We start from the raw sequence: 16503 nt of genomic DNA, 5'->3' as shown, positions 1-16503 counted from the left end.
AAAAACTGAAATGGAGTGCACGCGGCTCAGCTCGGGGCTAAACACAACGAAGAGTTGCTCGAAAATACTGGAAATTTTAGAATGATTTAGTTGGAAAGAGCAACACTTTGAACTTCCTTGGCAAAAAGGTATTTGGTGACTGAAAGAATAGCAGACGTTATCTAGTAGGCATTTGACAAGATTAGTTTGAGCCCCCAGAAGAGAAGGACTAGGAGGGAAATCCTGGCTCTCTGTCCAATACTCCTAAGACTGAACGTTCTGTAGCCTACATCCTATATATGATCTATTCCTGACATATCAACGTGAAGCTCATGATCATACATCTCACCTGTTTTTTCTTTGACAGATTTAGACGAAGTAGGTACTATAGCAACCGTTTATAATTCCTGTAGAAAATATGTATGTGTAAGTATGGATCGGGGGATGCTGTTTTATTTCAGCACACAAAGACATAGTGAGAAGAGAACATTTTACTTCAATTTCCAGTTTAGTCATCCTTCTGAATCTTTTATTTCAAAAGTTTTGAAATTAGATGCAATTGAAGCGAAACTTGTCTCCATTTCCTATGCTCTTCAGGTGAATAAAATATCCCTAAATAACAGCTGTCCTTCAGCCAATGAATAGGGACTCCGGGAGACAGCAGTTCACCATACTTAGTGAGATGGAGAAGTGAACAAGGAGGTAGCTCAAATCAAAACCAGGGCTGCAAAAATCACAGAAGCCTCCTACAGAAAACAAACAGTCCACAACTCATTAGTTCTAGATAGAACATCCCTCCTTCCTTTCCACAAATACCTGCTGTATTTTCCTTTTTTGGATTAATTTTCTCTTGAAAAATGACTTGGATATTGAATTTAATGTAATCTCACTTGTAACAAAAAGTCCATTTTGAAGAAAGAAGTGAAATTTGCTCAAAGCCTGGAATCCCAATTTTTTCTAGAGCTAGCCTCTTCTTCCTATGACAGTTCCTGCCCCTGGCTCATCTAAGACTCTCCTGTGAAGAGTCATGCTACCCAAGACTGGGTAGCATGTGGTGGGGTGTTTGGTTTCCTTGTCTGTCAAGAGCTGTGAACAGGAGCTGCTCACTTGTATTCCCGTTAGAAATGATGGGGAGGCAGTTGTTTCCTTACAGGAGGCTATATTTGTTTGCAACGGCTGCTATCACAAAATATCACAGACTGGGTGGCTTAAACCACATTTTATTTTCATAGCTCTAGAGGCTGATCAGGATGTTAGCAGGTCTTTTTTTTTTTTTTTGAGGGCTCTCTCTTTGGCTCACAGGTGGTGACATTCTCATTGGGACCTCTCAAGGTCTTTCCTCTGTGTGCATCCCTGGCGCTGCTGCTTCTTGTAAAGACACCAGTCATATTAGATTAGGGCCACCCTTAAGGACTCACTTCACCTTAGTTATCTCCATACACAATCCCATTCTAAGGTACTGAGGGGTAGGGCTTCAACATATGCATCTGGGGTCTGGGACACAATTTAGCCTGCAACAGAGGCTTGGGGATAGCACTCTGGTTGGAAAGGGTTATTTTGAGGACTGCTTTAAGTTGTATTTGCTGGGGACACCTAGGGGATTACATGGGTAGAAAGCTCGCTGTAGTTTCTTCTTGGTTCCACCACTGCTGGAGAGGGGTTCTCCAAAAACAGACTGGAAGCTCTACTCAACCAGCCTAGAAAAGAACGATTCTGGATCCTTGGAGCACTGATTTCCAGTCCCATTTATGAGACACCTCAGGAAAGCTACATTGATCTTAGAGAGTACATTGAGAAAGTCATTTATAAAATGTCATTTACTTCTGGTTTTTTATTACTGTATATCCTCAAAGCAATTTTTAGAAAAGTCACAGAAACAAAACAAGGATAGAGTGTAGGAATTCCCAAAAGGTAGCTGACTGCTATTTGAATAGATGGCTCCATTGTCTTTGCTAAAGGGACAAAAAAAGAGCCCCTGAAAGATTTTTTTTTTAAGTTTAGGTTGGTGGAAGACTATGCTTTCAGGGATCCTGTCTATAGCCTGTTACTAGAGAAGCTTCTCTGAATGTGCAAAGCATGGGAACCCACGAGGGGGAGGTGCAGCCTCCTCTCCGGGGGTAAAATTGGAACCCACGAGAGGAGGCACAGCGTTCTCACTGAGGGTGAAGCTAGCTCTTGGTGTTGCTTCGCTACGACTACCACTTCCCACTCATGATCCTTCTCCTCCTCCTCTGAAGGAGTAAGAGGGACAGAGCATAGTCTGAGTGGTAGAGGAAAAAAGAAAAGAAAAAAAATTAGGTTGGTGGTATGAGTGTGCTTTCTAAAGGATAAAATGTGCCTTTCTCAGAGCAGCAGGTGAAGTGGTTCCCTGGGCTCTGAGCACCACCAGCAGGATTATCAAAGAGGTCCAAGGCATCTGGGAAAATCAAGCCCCCACATGGAGCTGTGCAGCCCCCAGCCCTTAGGTAGAGTAACTTGGGGGAGTGTAAAGGGAACTGCACTTCCAAAAGCCCTCTTTATCTCTTCCTTTTCCCTAGCCTCCTCTTCTTTAGAAAGGGGCACAGGCAAGCCATTCCTGTAGTTTTACTATCTTGCTGCATTTAGAGGGTATTTCACATTTGCCTTTGACTTAAGATCTCCCCAAACGGATGCTCTCCTCTTAATCCTCGGCAGCTTTCTGAATCGCTCTGTTTACTAGCTTCTGATATTCCACTCTCCAGATTGTTCTCTTTTATCTCCTTTGCTGGATCTTATCCATCCTTTTTCTGAACTCAAAAAGTAGATGTCAAAGATATGTAAAGGTCATTGGAAATCAAGAAGGGAGGAAGAGCAGGGAAGGGTAAAAAGTTACCCCTTTTTTTTTGTCAAATACATATACAACATACAATGTCAAATACAATGAACACTATTTGGGTGATGTGCACACTAAAAGCCCTGACTAAAGCATTATGAAAGGTATCCATGAAATAAAAAAATTTGTACCTCCTTAATATTTTGAAATAAAAATAAAATAAAATTAGATGTTCTTGGACATGTTCTATCTATACTTACTCTTTCTTTTTTTTTTTTTGGTAGAGACAGAGTCTCACTTTATGGCCCTTGGTAGAGTGCCGTGGCCTCACACGGCTCACAGCAATCTCCAACTCCTGGGCTTAAGCAATTCTCTTGCCTCAGCCTCCCGAGTAGCTGGGACTACAGGCGCCTGCCCCAACGCCCGTCTATTTTTTGGTTGCAGTTCAGCCGGGGCCGAGTTTGAACCCACCACCCTCGGTATATGGGGCCGGCACCTTACCGACTGAGCCACAGGCGCCGCCCTATACTTACTCTTTCAGTGAAACCAACCAAATCACATAGCTTTAAAAATTATCTAAATGCTAATACCCCCCAATTTAATATCTAAGCCCTTCAGCTTCTCCTTTGAGCTCTGATCTTGAATATCAAACTGCCTCTTTAATATCTCCACTGCCTAATAGTCACTTTCAGATGTCGTATTCCCAAACATGAACTTCTCAATCCTTCACCCACAATTTCTACCTCTTATCTTCTTGAACTAGGTAACTAGCACCAGTTACTTAGGCCAAGAGCCCAGCAATATCACTGACCCATCTTTCTCTACCACACCTCACATCCACATCCATCACCAGGTCCTGTTAACTCTGCCTTTAGAATATATCCAGAATCTGGCTATTTTCCACCATTACACTACTACCATCCAGTCCAAGTTACCCTCATTTCTTGCCTAAGCAAAAGCTGCCTAACTAGTTTCCCTGCTGCACCATGTCCCTCTATAGTCTGTTCTCATTAGAGCAGCCAGAGACCTTTTTGAAAAGCACAGCACTTCCTCTTCCCTTCTCTTCTCTTTCCAGTACTCAAAAATTTGTCTTAAAACCATTAGGTGGGGCAGAGTAACGTAAGGCCAACATGGTGGAGGGAGGAGGAGGCTGTGAAAAGTAGAAAAGTCAGATCCCAAGTGAGATGGAAGGGGCATCCACAATGGGATGGTACAGCCTAGTGTGGGGAGTCAGCACCCAAGCAGGGTGAAGAAGGCATCCTGATGGTGGGGCTACTAGCATGGTGTGTTACAGCCTCATTATATGTAGTTAAGGAGAGTTCAACTGCGTATAATTGAACGATACGGAGGGAATCCACAGGTGGGGTGGACTGGTGTGAGGTGTCGGAGCCTGAGCAAGGTGAGGAGAACGTCCCTGCAGGGGGAAGCTTGGTGCCTCCTGGAGGTAATGAGTTCTCACTCCATGAGAACTGCTTGTTAAAAAGAGTCTGCCTTCTTCTCTCTCTCTCTTGCTTCCTTTCTATGTGATGTCTTCTCTGGTTCATCTTCTGCCACGAGTGGAAGCTTCCTGAGCTCGTCACCAGAAACAGATGCCAGTGTCGCGTTTCTTGTACAACCTGCAGAACCATGAGCTAAACAGACCCCTATTTCTTTATAAATTACCAAGCCTCAGGTATTCCTTTATAGCAGTGCAAAACAGACACAACACCGAAAATACAATGCACAGAGAAAATAAATCAATATACAATTGGATTTCGTAAAAATTGAAAACTTCCATTCTTTAAAAGAGCTGATAAGAAAATGAAAAGACTGGGCGGCGCCTGTGGCTCAGTGAGTAGGGCGCCGGCCCCATATGCCGAGGGTGGCGGGTTCAAACCCAGCCCCGGCCAAACTGCAACAACAACAAAAAAAATAGCTGGGCGTTGTGGTGGGCACCTGTAGTCCCAGCTGCTGGGGAGGCTGAGGCAAGAGAATCACGTAAGCCCAAGAGTTAGAGGTTGCTGTGAGCCGTGTGATGCCTCGGCACTCTGCCCGAGGGCGGTACAGTGAGACTCTGTCTCTACAAAAAAAAAAAAGAAAAAAAGAAAATGAAAAGACAAGCTATAGTTCAGAAGAAAATGTTTGCTTGTGTCCAGAAATACATATTAATGGAACTCACAAAACATTACAACAACAACAACAATGGCTGGGCATGGTGGCTCACATCTGTAAACTCTAGGGGGCTGAGTAAGGAGGATTGCTTGAGTTCAGAAGTTCAAGACCAGCCTGAGCAAAGATGAGACCTTGTCCCTACAAAAAATAGAGAAATTATTCCACTGTGGTGGCACATGCCTGTAGTCCCAGCTTCTTGGGAGGGTAAGGCAAGAGGATTGCTTAAGCCCAGGAGTTTGACGTTGCAATGAGTTATGATGATGCCACAGCACTCTAGCCTGGACAACAGAGCAAGACCCTGTCTCAAAAAAAAAAAAAAAGATTAAAAATGGGCAAAAGATTTGGATACCTCTCTTAAGACACATGTAAATGGAAATTAACACATTAAAGGATTCTTGGCATTATTAGACATTTAATAAATGTGAATCAAAACCATCATTAGAAACTACTACACACTATAATGACTAAAATTAGATAGACTATCACAAATGCTGATGAAAACATGGAGCAACTTGAGTTCTCATATACTACTGGTAGAGATATAAAAAATACAACTACTTTTTAAAATAGTATGTTAGTTTCTTAGAAAGTTATACATTATACCTACCATATGATGCAACCGCCCACCTCCTAGGTATTTACCCAAGAGAAGTAAAAGCATTTGTTTTTAAAAAGATTATGCACATACTTTCATAGCAGCTTTATTTGTAATAGTAAAAAAAACTGGAAAAATCCAAATGTCCGCCAACAGATGAATGGGTAGAGAATTTGTGTTTTATCCATACAATGAAGCACCACCCAGTAATCAAGAGGAATGAACTACTGAAACAATGTGGAAGGATTCCAAAATGATTATGCTGAGGGAGAGAATCCAGACAGAAAAAGAGTACATACTGTACTAATGAATCCATTTATATAAAATTCTAGAAAATACACACAAATCTGTAGTGCCAGGAAGCAGTGGTTGCCCGAGTCTGAATTGAGGGCAGGGTTATGAGGAGAAGGGAACAATTTTAATTACAAAAGAGCCTGAGCAAACTTTGGGGAGTGTTCATTATTTTGATTTTGATGACAGGTTTACAGGTGCACACATAATATTGAAATGTATCACATTATGTACTTTAAATATGTGGGATTCTTTAAAAAGACCAAAAGATGTGTAATGGCTAAGAGATTTCCTCCAAATCATATTGCTACTTTGAGATAAAGTAAAACTCATTATATGTATCTCAATAGTAGTTACTTACTAAATATTTGTTCAAGAATTTAAAACGTGAGAAAGAGGGAGAAAGAGATAGTGTCATTGTGATGGCTTCCCATGATCCCCCGATTAAAACTAATGTTTTTGTTTGGTCTGCAAGGGCCGACACTATCTGGTCTCTCTCTCTCCAACCTCACTTCCTCCCACTCTCTTTCATGGCATCCTAGACACAGAAGCCCTCTCAAAACGCCTGGCTATTACAGTCGGGCATCAGCATTTTTTTTTGGCGGGGCGGGTTTGAACCCGCCACCTCTGGTGTATGGGGCTAGCGCCCTACTCCTTTGATCCTCAGGCACCGCCCTGGGCATCAGTATTTTTAAGGATTTCAATATGTAACAAAGTTTGGGAGGCACTCCTTTTCCTTCTTTGCTTACAGCACTGAATACACAGAAGCCCTTACTCTAAGACGGTGTTTCATTTTCTAATGCGCATAAAACTCTGAAACAAACGTGTCCTCAAGTTTGGAATAAATTGCACTTCAGACCAATACCGTTAGTCAATAGTGACCTCTGGTGGTCTGATGGGAACCTAAAATAAGAGTCTAATTTTTCTTGGTGCTGGAACACTCTAACACAGGAGAAAGGGGTCAATGACCCCTCTCCTCACCCATACGTCCCTCCCTAACACACACACATCTAGAAGAAGCAACCGAGACCAAGAAAGTAACTAAGGTCGATTGACAGCAGTAGCACTGGAATCTGATTGGTCTACTGAATTGCCCCTCCTCTCAAGGGCATCCAGTGTCATCAACAGCATCCAGGTTCTTTAGTTCCCACACATGACCCTGATTCCTGAAGCTGCCAAATACAACCACCTAACTGATCATGTGAGCCAGAAGCATCTGGAGAGTAATGGTGATCGCTCTCCTCTGGGGGTTTGATTTACCCTAGAGGGTACTATGTACAAGGAAAAAGTTAACTGGGAGTATCTAATGAACTGGACAAAGGTTAAAGATAACTGTCTCCACCTCCCTAGACTCAACCAGGAAGAAACAGAACTCTTGAACATACCAGTATCAAGTACTGAAATTGCAACAGTAATAAAAGAGCTCCCAACAAAAAAAAGTGCTGGACAAAAGGTTTCACACAAGAATTCTACCAAACCATCAAAGAAGAGCTCATACCTGTATTGCAGAACTTATTCCAAAACTTTGAGAAAGAAGGGACCCTCCCCAACCCCTTCTATGAGCAAATATCACCCAGATATGAAAACCAAGAAAGGACTCAACAAAGAAAACTATAGAGGAATATCACTAATGAATCACTAATGAATATTGATGCAAAAATACTCAATGAAATCCTAACACACAGAATTAAGCTACATAGCCAAAAAAAAAAAGAAAAGAAACAAAAAAACCCAGGACAAGATGGGCTTCATCCCAGCGAAGCAAGGCTGGTTCAACATTCACAAATCCATAAACATAAATTCATCACACAAACACAAGGAAAAGCAAAGACCATATGATCTTAATAGATGCAGAAACCGCATTTGAAAAAACCCGGCATTCTTTTGGATAATAACATTTAAGAAAATAGGCATAGGTGGCACTTTTCTTAAACTGATAAAGGCATTTACAACAAACCCACAGTCAGTAACATACTGAGTGGAGGAAAACTGAAAGCATTTCCACTTAGAACCAGGCAACGATGTCCACTACCACCAGTACTATTCAACATAGGATCCACCCCTCCACCCTAAGTGACTACAACAACAGAAATATTATTTTCTGACAATTCCAGACGCTGGAAGTCTTGAGATTAGGTGCCAGCATGGTAGGGTTCCAGCTGCCTTTTGCTATGTGCTTATGTGGTCTTCCTCTTCTATGTGTGCACATAGAGAGAGAGAGATCAAGCTTTCTGGCGTCTCTTCTTATAAAGGCACTAATTCCACTAATCCCACCTTCATGACCTCATCTAATCTTAATTATCTCCTAATTATGCCTCCATCTCCAAATACAATTACGTTGGGGATTAAGGCTTCAACATATGAGTTTGGAGTTGGTGGGAAGGACACAAACATTTAGTCCACAACAGCATAATTTCACCATCCAGAGGAAACCATAGTGAACATCTGGAATATTTGTTTCTAACCTTTGTTGTACACACACACACACACACACACACACACGTATGCATGCATACACACAAGCACACACTCTATATACATATATTTGTGTATGTATGTTATAGTTGAGCTAATCCAGACTTTCTAATTTTGTATCTTTTCTGCTTCCTTAATGCAATAACATCAGTATTTACCATTAAAGATGTTTTGCAAACATCTTTTCTAATAATCGAATAGCATTTCCTCTTCTATACTAGTCAAAATTTGTTAGTGAACACTAGAGTTTGTAGCAGATCATTAGTTGCATGCCAGAATCTCTTCTTTCTTTCTTCCATGGTAATAAAATTTTAGGTGGGCACATCACTACTGGGATAGTGACTATGTTTTCCAGACTCCCTTGCTGCAGGAGTGGCCCCATCAACTAAACTCTTGCCAATAGAATATGAAACAAAAATCACATACACAACTCCGTATCATTTGCTTCAGATGATATCCCTAGCTTTGGACTAATTTTTAATGACTATCAACAGCCCTAATCAGGAAGAAATTCAAACTAGGGTTCATCAGTGTATCCAGAAGTTCCTGTATATAGTGCAATAGTGCAAGACAAACAGAATTTTCTTTTTTTTTTTTTTTAAAGACAGATTCTCACTCTGTTCCCAGGCTAGCATGCCATGGCATCAGCCTAGCTCATAGCAACCTCAAATTCTTGGGCTCAAGCTATCTTCCTGCCCTAGCCTCCCAAGTATCCAGGACTACCAGCACCAGTCATGATGCGGCAGGTCATTTTTCTATTTTTAGAAGAAAAGGGGGTCTACCTCTTGCTTAGGGTGGTCTTGAATGCCTGAGGTCAAGTGATCCTCCGGCCTCTGCCTCCCAGAATGCTAGGATTATGGGGGTGAGCCACCGCACCTGCCTAGATGTTTTTTTCCTACCCAAACAATTACAATTATCTTTCAGGAAACCAGAGCAAGTTATCAAAAAGGATGTGTTGGGGCCCAGCAACTGTGGCTCAAGCGGTTAAGGTGCCAGCCACATACACCTGAGCTGGCAGGTTCGAATCCAGCCCAGGCCCGCCAAACAACAATGACGGCTGCAATCAAAAAATAGTTGGGCGCCTGTAGTCCCAGCTACTTGGGAGGTGGAGGCAGGAGAATCGTTTGAGCCTAGGAGTTGGAGGTTGCTGTGAACTGTGATGCCACTGCACTCTACCCAGGGCAATAGCTTGAGGCTCTGTCTCAAAAAAAGAAAAAAAGGATGTGTTGGAATTAAAAAATGTAGTACAGCAAAAAATGCTCTGGTCAAGAAACATTTGGTAAAACAAAGGCACTGGTAGTAGTTGCTGGATGACATCAACAGGCAGCACAAAAAAACGGCAAAAATTCCTCTAGAACACTTGGTGTACCTGGAACAGGCCTCTGCTAATATCCCTGCACCCACGAAGCAAGCATGAAGAAAAGAACAGGTGAATTGGCTTGAAAATTATCTTGTGTGTGATTCAGCCTAAGGACAGAGTTTCGTAAGACATTGAGTTTTGTGGATACAACATTTTCTAAGACTACTCTGCCAAAGTACAAGATGATTTTAGTTTTCTGCTCCCAATCTCATTTTTATAAACTGTTAATTTCTCAAGTAAGTTCTAAAATGCCTATAGTTTTAGTTTTAAAAAAAGGTAAATTTTTGATCTTTAGTCTGTTAGTGTGGTACCACTTATAGATTATTTTTTAATAATGTTTTTTTTTTTGCTTTTTAAAAAATGTGTGACTTTTAATCTGTGTATATTTTCAGTTGTTAGATTAAATTGCATGACCGGAGGGAAAACACAGTAATGTGAAAATCAGAAAATGAGGATTTCACTTGAAGACCCTTTGACAACATGTACTCTTCAGTGATGGTGTATGAAAATATATAATTTTGCTGTTTATTCCAGGACTTTGAACTACCTCAAGGATAGAACTCTAAATCAGCAATATTTATAATGATTCCCCAGCTCTTTGAATGAGGATATTTTATAAATAGGTAGAAGGTGGATAAAAATATCCTACTTATACAGTAGTATTGCAGTAGGATCCTTACCTTAAGTTAATAAGGACTTTTATTTCTTTGGTGTTATTTAATGATTTGGTAGAAGATGGTAGAAGTGGAAATATGATGGGGGCATAGGTCAGTTATGAGGAGTTAAAGCTTGTTGTGATCGCCTTTTAGTTCTGTTTTTGCTTTATTTTTGTTTCCAAAATAAAATCCATTAAGGAAGACTTTTTTTTTTTTTTTTGTCGAGACACAGTTCTACCCTATGCCCTGAGCAGAGGGCAATGGCGTCGTAGCTCACTGCAACCTCAGACTCGGGCTGTGGGCACCCTGCTGCCTCAGCCTCTGAAGCCGCTGGGATTACAGACGCTCGCCGCGGCGCCCGGCTGGGTTTTTCCATTTTTTTCATGAGTCGGGGTCTTACTCTCGCTCAGACAAGCCTCGAACTCCTGAGCTCAAGCAATCCTCCCGCCTCAGCCTCCCACAGTGCTGGGATTACAGGCGTGAGCCACCGCGCCCGGCTAAGGAAGACTTTTTGCGAATGGCAAGGGACTCCTGGGGTGGGTGGTGGCCAGCAGGACAACCTGTCAGCTAAATAACCTCACAAAAACGTATATCAAGCCTTAGGGTTTAGGAAAATATTTACCCTCTTTTTATTGGCCACCTATTCTGAATTGAGAAATACAAAACTGCACTGTTTCTGGCTTTATCTGGATGAGGTTTTCATTGCTCTGTTTTATATAGTTCCTCATTAGACATCCTTCTACTCAAAATGAAACAAACACTTCATCATTTTTTGAATGGGTTGCTTCTTTGTGACTCGGGGTGCCTTTTTCTCCAGCTTTGGAGACCTCATCACAACACAGCCATTGAAATCCACTCACATCCCTCATTCTTATCTGTCACCCAGTCCTTGACACCTCAGAACACCCTTTGCTTTGTTTTCAGAACACAATCCTTTTTATCTATGTTAAAGCCTTGTTAATCTCTCTTGTGTCTCTTTGTACCCCTTATTGTTTTAGAAACTCATGAAAAATAAACATTATTTCCTTTTGTATACTTAGGGACCATTCATTACTTATCTTTTTTATTTAATCACCAAGAGATTCCTTTTTGTTTGTGTGTATATATGCAGTGTCCTCTGTAATTCCAGCCTAAGGTCAGGAACCCTCACAAAGGTAATAAGATTTATTGACCTATTTTTTGACATTAACAATAATTAAACACATCCCATCAACTAGAATGCATAAGTTAAACAAAGGTTAAAAATTTTTAATCCAAATTATAACAACTCAAGTTTGTTAAATGTTAATTAGAAGATTTGATTGGTTCAAAATTTCTTGATTAAAAACCTGGTTAAGTTGATTACTTTTAAGACAATCTTTCTATAATAAAGACCCACTTGGTGAAAAGATTGGGAACTATTCTCTTTGGTGCTTAGTAAAAAATTTTTTTAATGTGTATACCAGCATTTCCATTTCTTCTCTAAATCTGTATTTTTTTAATAAATAGCAAATTTAAAACAAGTGCATAGCCTTTTATTTTCTAGACATGTCTAAAAGAACTCTTCTTAGAATACAAAGCTATCTGTGTTTCTTATCCTTTTAAAAAAAATCTATAGTAATATACTTTACTAATACTGATACCGGAATTTCTCTCTTCAGTAGGTTCTTGGTCTTGGCGATTCAAAGATTGAATCTGCGGACCACAGATCAGTAGTTAAGACAGGATTTATTTACAGAAAAGAATACAGCAGGGCCAGAGCTCCTGGCAGAGAGAAAAGTGCTCTCTCCCTCTCTGTCTGTAGGCTCTTTGTCTAGGGGTATATATAGTGGCATGGGGCCCTCCGTAGTTACAGTTAGCGGGGCTTGGTAGTTATATTTAGCGTGTCTGGGACATCATGTCTGGGACATGTCTGGAACAACATGTCTGGGACATGTCTGGCCCTTGGTAGTTACATTTAGCAGGGCTTAGTAGTTACATTTAGCGTGTCTGGGACATCCTGTCCGGGACATGTCTGGAACAACATGTCTGGGTTGCAAATGAATGGCTACAGTCCCTTTCATTCCCAAGCCTAGGAAATGGGGACCCCTTACCCACCCTCCAGCCCCCTGGTTCCGCTGCTTGCTGCCACTGCACCAACATCACCAAGGCAGAGGCAGCAGGTCCGTGCCCCCCAGCTCCATGAGCTGGCTGGGATGCCACTTGTCCTGTGTCAATAGAATAAGTAAAAATGTATGTTTTGTCATTCTTTTGATTATCTTTCTTTTTCACAAATTTCCAATTTAGCCAACTATTAGGATGTTTCCTAATAAGCTAAATTTTCTGAATATTTACAGCCAGATGTGCTGACTATAATATGTCAACTTAGTGTTCACATCAGTGTTTTAATATTTATTCTGGAGGACATCCCATCGTCTTTCTCCTTAACCCAATACCTTACCTAAAAATGTTTGAGATTTTATTTGTAAATATTAAAAGTTAGCAATTCTATATTGAGTTGATACATATATGCTAATTTAATATATTAATACATTATAGCAATAAGCTATTAATATATCCTAACTTTAAAACTTTATCTCTTTGTGAACTTGAGTCTCTTGGAATTTCTATTAGACCCAGAGATTAAATTCCTTTAAAAATTTATTGGAATACATTCTATTTTTTTTTTTTTTTTAGAGATTCTCACTATGTCACCCTCCTAGAGTGCTGTGGTGTCACAGCTCACAGCAACCTCAAACTCTTGGGTTTAAGTGATTCTCTTGCCTCAGCTTCCCAAGCAGCTGGGACTACAGGCGCTTGTCACAACACCCGGCTATTTTTTTTATTGCCATTGCCATTGTTGTTTAGCTGGCCTGGTCTGGCCTCCAACCTGCCAGCCTGGGTCTATGTGGCTGATGCTGTAACCACTGTGCTACAGGCTCTGAGCCTGGAATATATTTTTTTCCTTCAAACTTGAGAACTGTGGGTTTTTTTTTTTTGTGTGTGTGTGTGTAGTTCTTTTTCACTTTCTAAAAGACTATTTGAATTGACAAGTTTAAAATTAATTTTATGGTTAGCACACGTATGGCTGTTAAGATGCAATAGTTTGGTAAATTGGGATGATAATTAAAAACAGTGATTTACAGTGGAGCTGTAGCTCACATCCATAGTCCCAGCTACTTGGGAGGCTGAGGCAGGAGGCTTGTTTGAGTTCGTGTCTGGCCTGGGCAACATAGCAAAACTCCATTTGTTTTGAAAAAAAAAAAAAAACAAAGAAACAGTGGTTTACTAATACAATATAGTTTTCCACATTTAAAACATTACTATTTTTTATTACATCAAAATGCATTTAGAGCTGAAGTTTCAGTCATATTTTTCTAGCCATAAAAAAGCAGAAACATGTTCATCCATCTTTGCAGTATTCATTAAAACAGAAAGATAACTTTGGCCATGGCCATGACAGAAGCCCTAAAATCATTCTATTGCCTAGAGTGGCACTTTCCTGAAGCTGGGGAAAGGACCCTGGGCAGAATGCAAAGGAGGGGGACTATCTCAAGCCAGCCTGGTGCCTCAGGATAACTGCATCTGGGCAACATAGAAGAATTTAGTAGATCAAAGCCTAACGAAGGAGGAACAATTATCTCCTGGGAAAGAGCTGCACAATCTGGAACAGCACAGATTCTCAGGGTGGGAGTTGAGATTGCAGTGTCTCCTGCTCCTTGATGAAACAATTCATTCTGCTTCAAGGACATGCAACGGGGAAAATGACAGTCTTCTGGAACAGTGTTATTCTGGCATTAAATACCAGAATAAAACAACTCTGCTTTAATTAGCAAATTGAGCCTCAATCAGGAAATAGGCCCGTTTCAATTATATTCCTTATTAAGTTATTAAGTGCTGGAGGACTCATTAGACAACTCTATTATAACAATAATAATAGTGATAATAAGAGGATTTATTGAGAATTTACTTCAGGCCTGGCACTTAATATATTATACTTCATTTTATATACTTTGAAATATATATATATATATATATATATATACTTCATTTTATTATTAAGAAGAATTTTACTTGGCACTAATTTTATTTCACTTCTACCCTGTCAATTGTGGTTTTACCAAGGATTTTGCCCTAGAATATGTAGAGACCTGACTAAATGTAAGAAAATTCTGTTGTAAATAACCAAGTCCAAACTATTTTATTTTCTATTATTTCCACTGCATTGTCTTCTTTGATTATTCTTTAAAAAATGGTTCAGAACCAGTATTGCACCAATGTTCATTTCCTGTTTTTGAACATTGTACTATGGTTATGTATTAAATGATAAAATAAGTGAATAATTATATAGGGGGTTTCAAATAAAATATGTGGAATAATAAGTGAAGTGAGGGATATGAAGTTAACAATTTGTACTACTTTTGCAATTTTCTGTAAGTCTAAAATAAGTTTAAAAACAAAGTTGAATAATAGATTATAATTTCTTTACCATAATTCGTATTTTATTTTCTTATGGCAAAAAAGAAATACATGTTTAATGGAGAGAACATTTTACATACATATAAGTAAAAAGGAGAAAATGAAAATCTCCTAATTTAACAAACTATTGGTACTTGCTATAAGTATTTATAAATTCATCAAAATGCTCATTAAAATGCTCATGGTTACATGTAGCATGTATGAATTTCAATAATGAACTTCATCTGCAAAGGTAAATTTATATATTTCTTTATTGAACTTAATTTGTCTTAAACCTTCACTCTGCTTAATGGGAGATAACCTAACTGAGTCACTTCCAAGTAGTTCAGCCATTTTTGAGATTTACACTGATCTAAATTCAGGTTTCAAATTTAGTCTTCTTTTAACCCTCTGGAAGGGATTCCATTCATCTTCTGTAGGTAGGCACTGCTGATATAAATCATCCCATCACATCAATGGGCATGAGCCTCCTGCCTCTGCTTGTTAGAACCATGATGTGATGAAGACCTTCAGCCTTCACCTTCTTGTGCAATTTTCCTTACTCATCAGTCCAAGCACATAGCGACCCTGTAGTTCATTTTCCAGCTAGAAATGTTCATTTTTCAGAAACATTATCTAGTGTTGATAGTTCTGAATTCGTAACATTTTAATCAGCCTGGTACAAATTGCATTTGATATTTTAAAATAAAAAGAATAAAGAATGATTAAGTGAAAGAATGTTCCAGTTTAACTGCTGGCTGGTTCTGGGATGAAAAAAATCTGTCAATATGGAGAAAGGTGTTGACTTTAGCATATCCTCCTTCATTCAAGCCACATTCTTTAACCATGAGGCAGTCATTAATCATACATACATGGTAAGTCTAGAAAGAGCCACTTTCTCACACTGGGAATTTTCTCTTTCATTCTAATAAGCATGCCTTGATTACTTTTACACACAAAACTTTATGAAAATATGCATTTTCTGGCATTTTCCCAAGAACTTAATTAGAATCTGGCACACCAAAAATTGAACTGCATTGCCATTTGCCTCATAATACTTCAAGAAGAAAGTTAAATAACTTAAAAAAATTGCAATGCTATTGTTTTCATCTTCAACTTCTTGTTTGGTTAAGTAAAATAATAAATTGCTTCAAATCCTATTGCTCATTGTGTGGTTCATACTTAAAAAGTATAGTTTATGGATAATGGACAAAGCCTCTTGAAAAACTGACCACTTGTCATACTCTACAGATGGGAGTAAAATAGACCAATCTATGGACAGCAAATGTCATTATTCATCATGTTTACAAATACATTTCCTCTCTGATCCAATAATTCCTTCTGTCAGTTACACTGCGCTGTTTCAGGGGCAGCAGCCGCTCTGGACCCCAAGGCGTTGGCACCGCCCTGCCAGCCAGCCCTGGCTTGCAACGGGTCACCTGGAGCCCAGTCTCTCAACGGCCAGGCTTTCAACAGCTGGTGGCAGCGGAAAACCTCGGGGCACCTGAGCACGGAGGAAAACCTGCTTCTTGGACTAGGCGCCCGTAGCTCAGTGGGCAGGGCACCGGCCACATCCACTGAGGTGGGAGGGTTCGAGCCCAGCCCGGGCCTGCTAAACAACAGTGACAACTGCAATAAAAAATAGCCGGGCGTGGTGGGGGGCACCTGCGATTGGGAGGCTGAGGCAAGAGAATCGCTTAAGTCCAAGAGTTTGAGGTTGCTGTGAGCTGTGACGCCATAACACTTTACCGACATAGCGACACTCTGTTTCAAAAAAGAAAAGAAAAGA

The 16503-nt window shown here is 40.1% G+C and overlaps 1 pseudogene; it reads left to right on the top strand.

The window, feature by feature from the left end:
* The first annotated feature begins 1988 nt into the window (after window positions 1-1988).
* On the top strand, window positions 1989-2248 carry LOC128592777 (uncharacterized; annotated as a pseudogene).
* The last annotated feature ends 14255 nt before the right edge of the window (window positions 2249-16503 follow it).

This window comes from Nycticebus coucang, chromosome 8, assembly GCF_027406575.1.
Source record: "Nycticebus coucang isolate mNycCou1 chromosome 8, mNycCou1.pri, whole genome shotgun sequence".
In the NCBI taxonomy this organism is placed as follows: Eukaryota; Metazoa; Chordata; class Mammalia; order Primates; family Lorisidae; genus Nycticebus; species Nycticebus coucang.
Note: the sequence above shows the minus strand (reverse complement) of the source record. Positions and strands in the feature narration are given on the sequence as shown.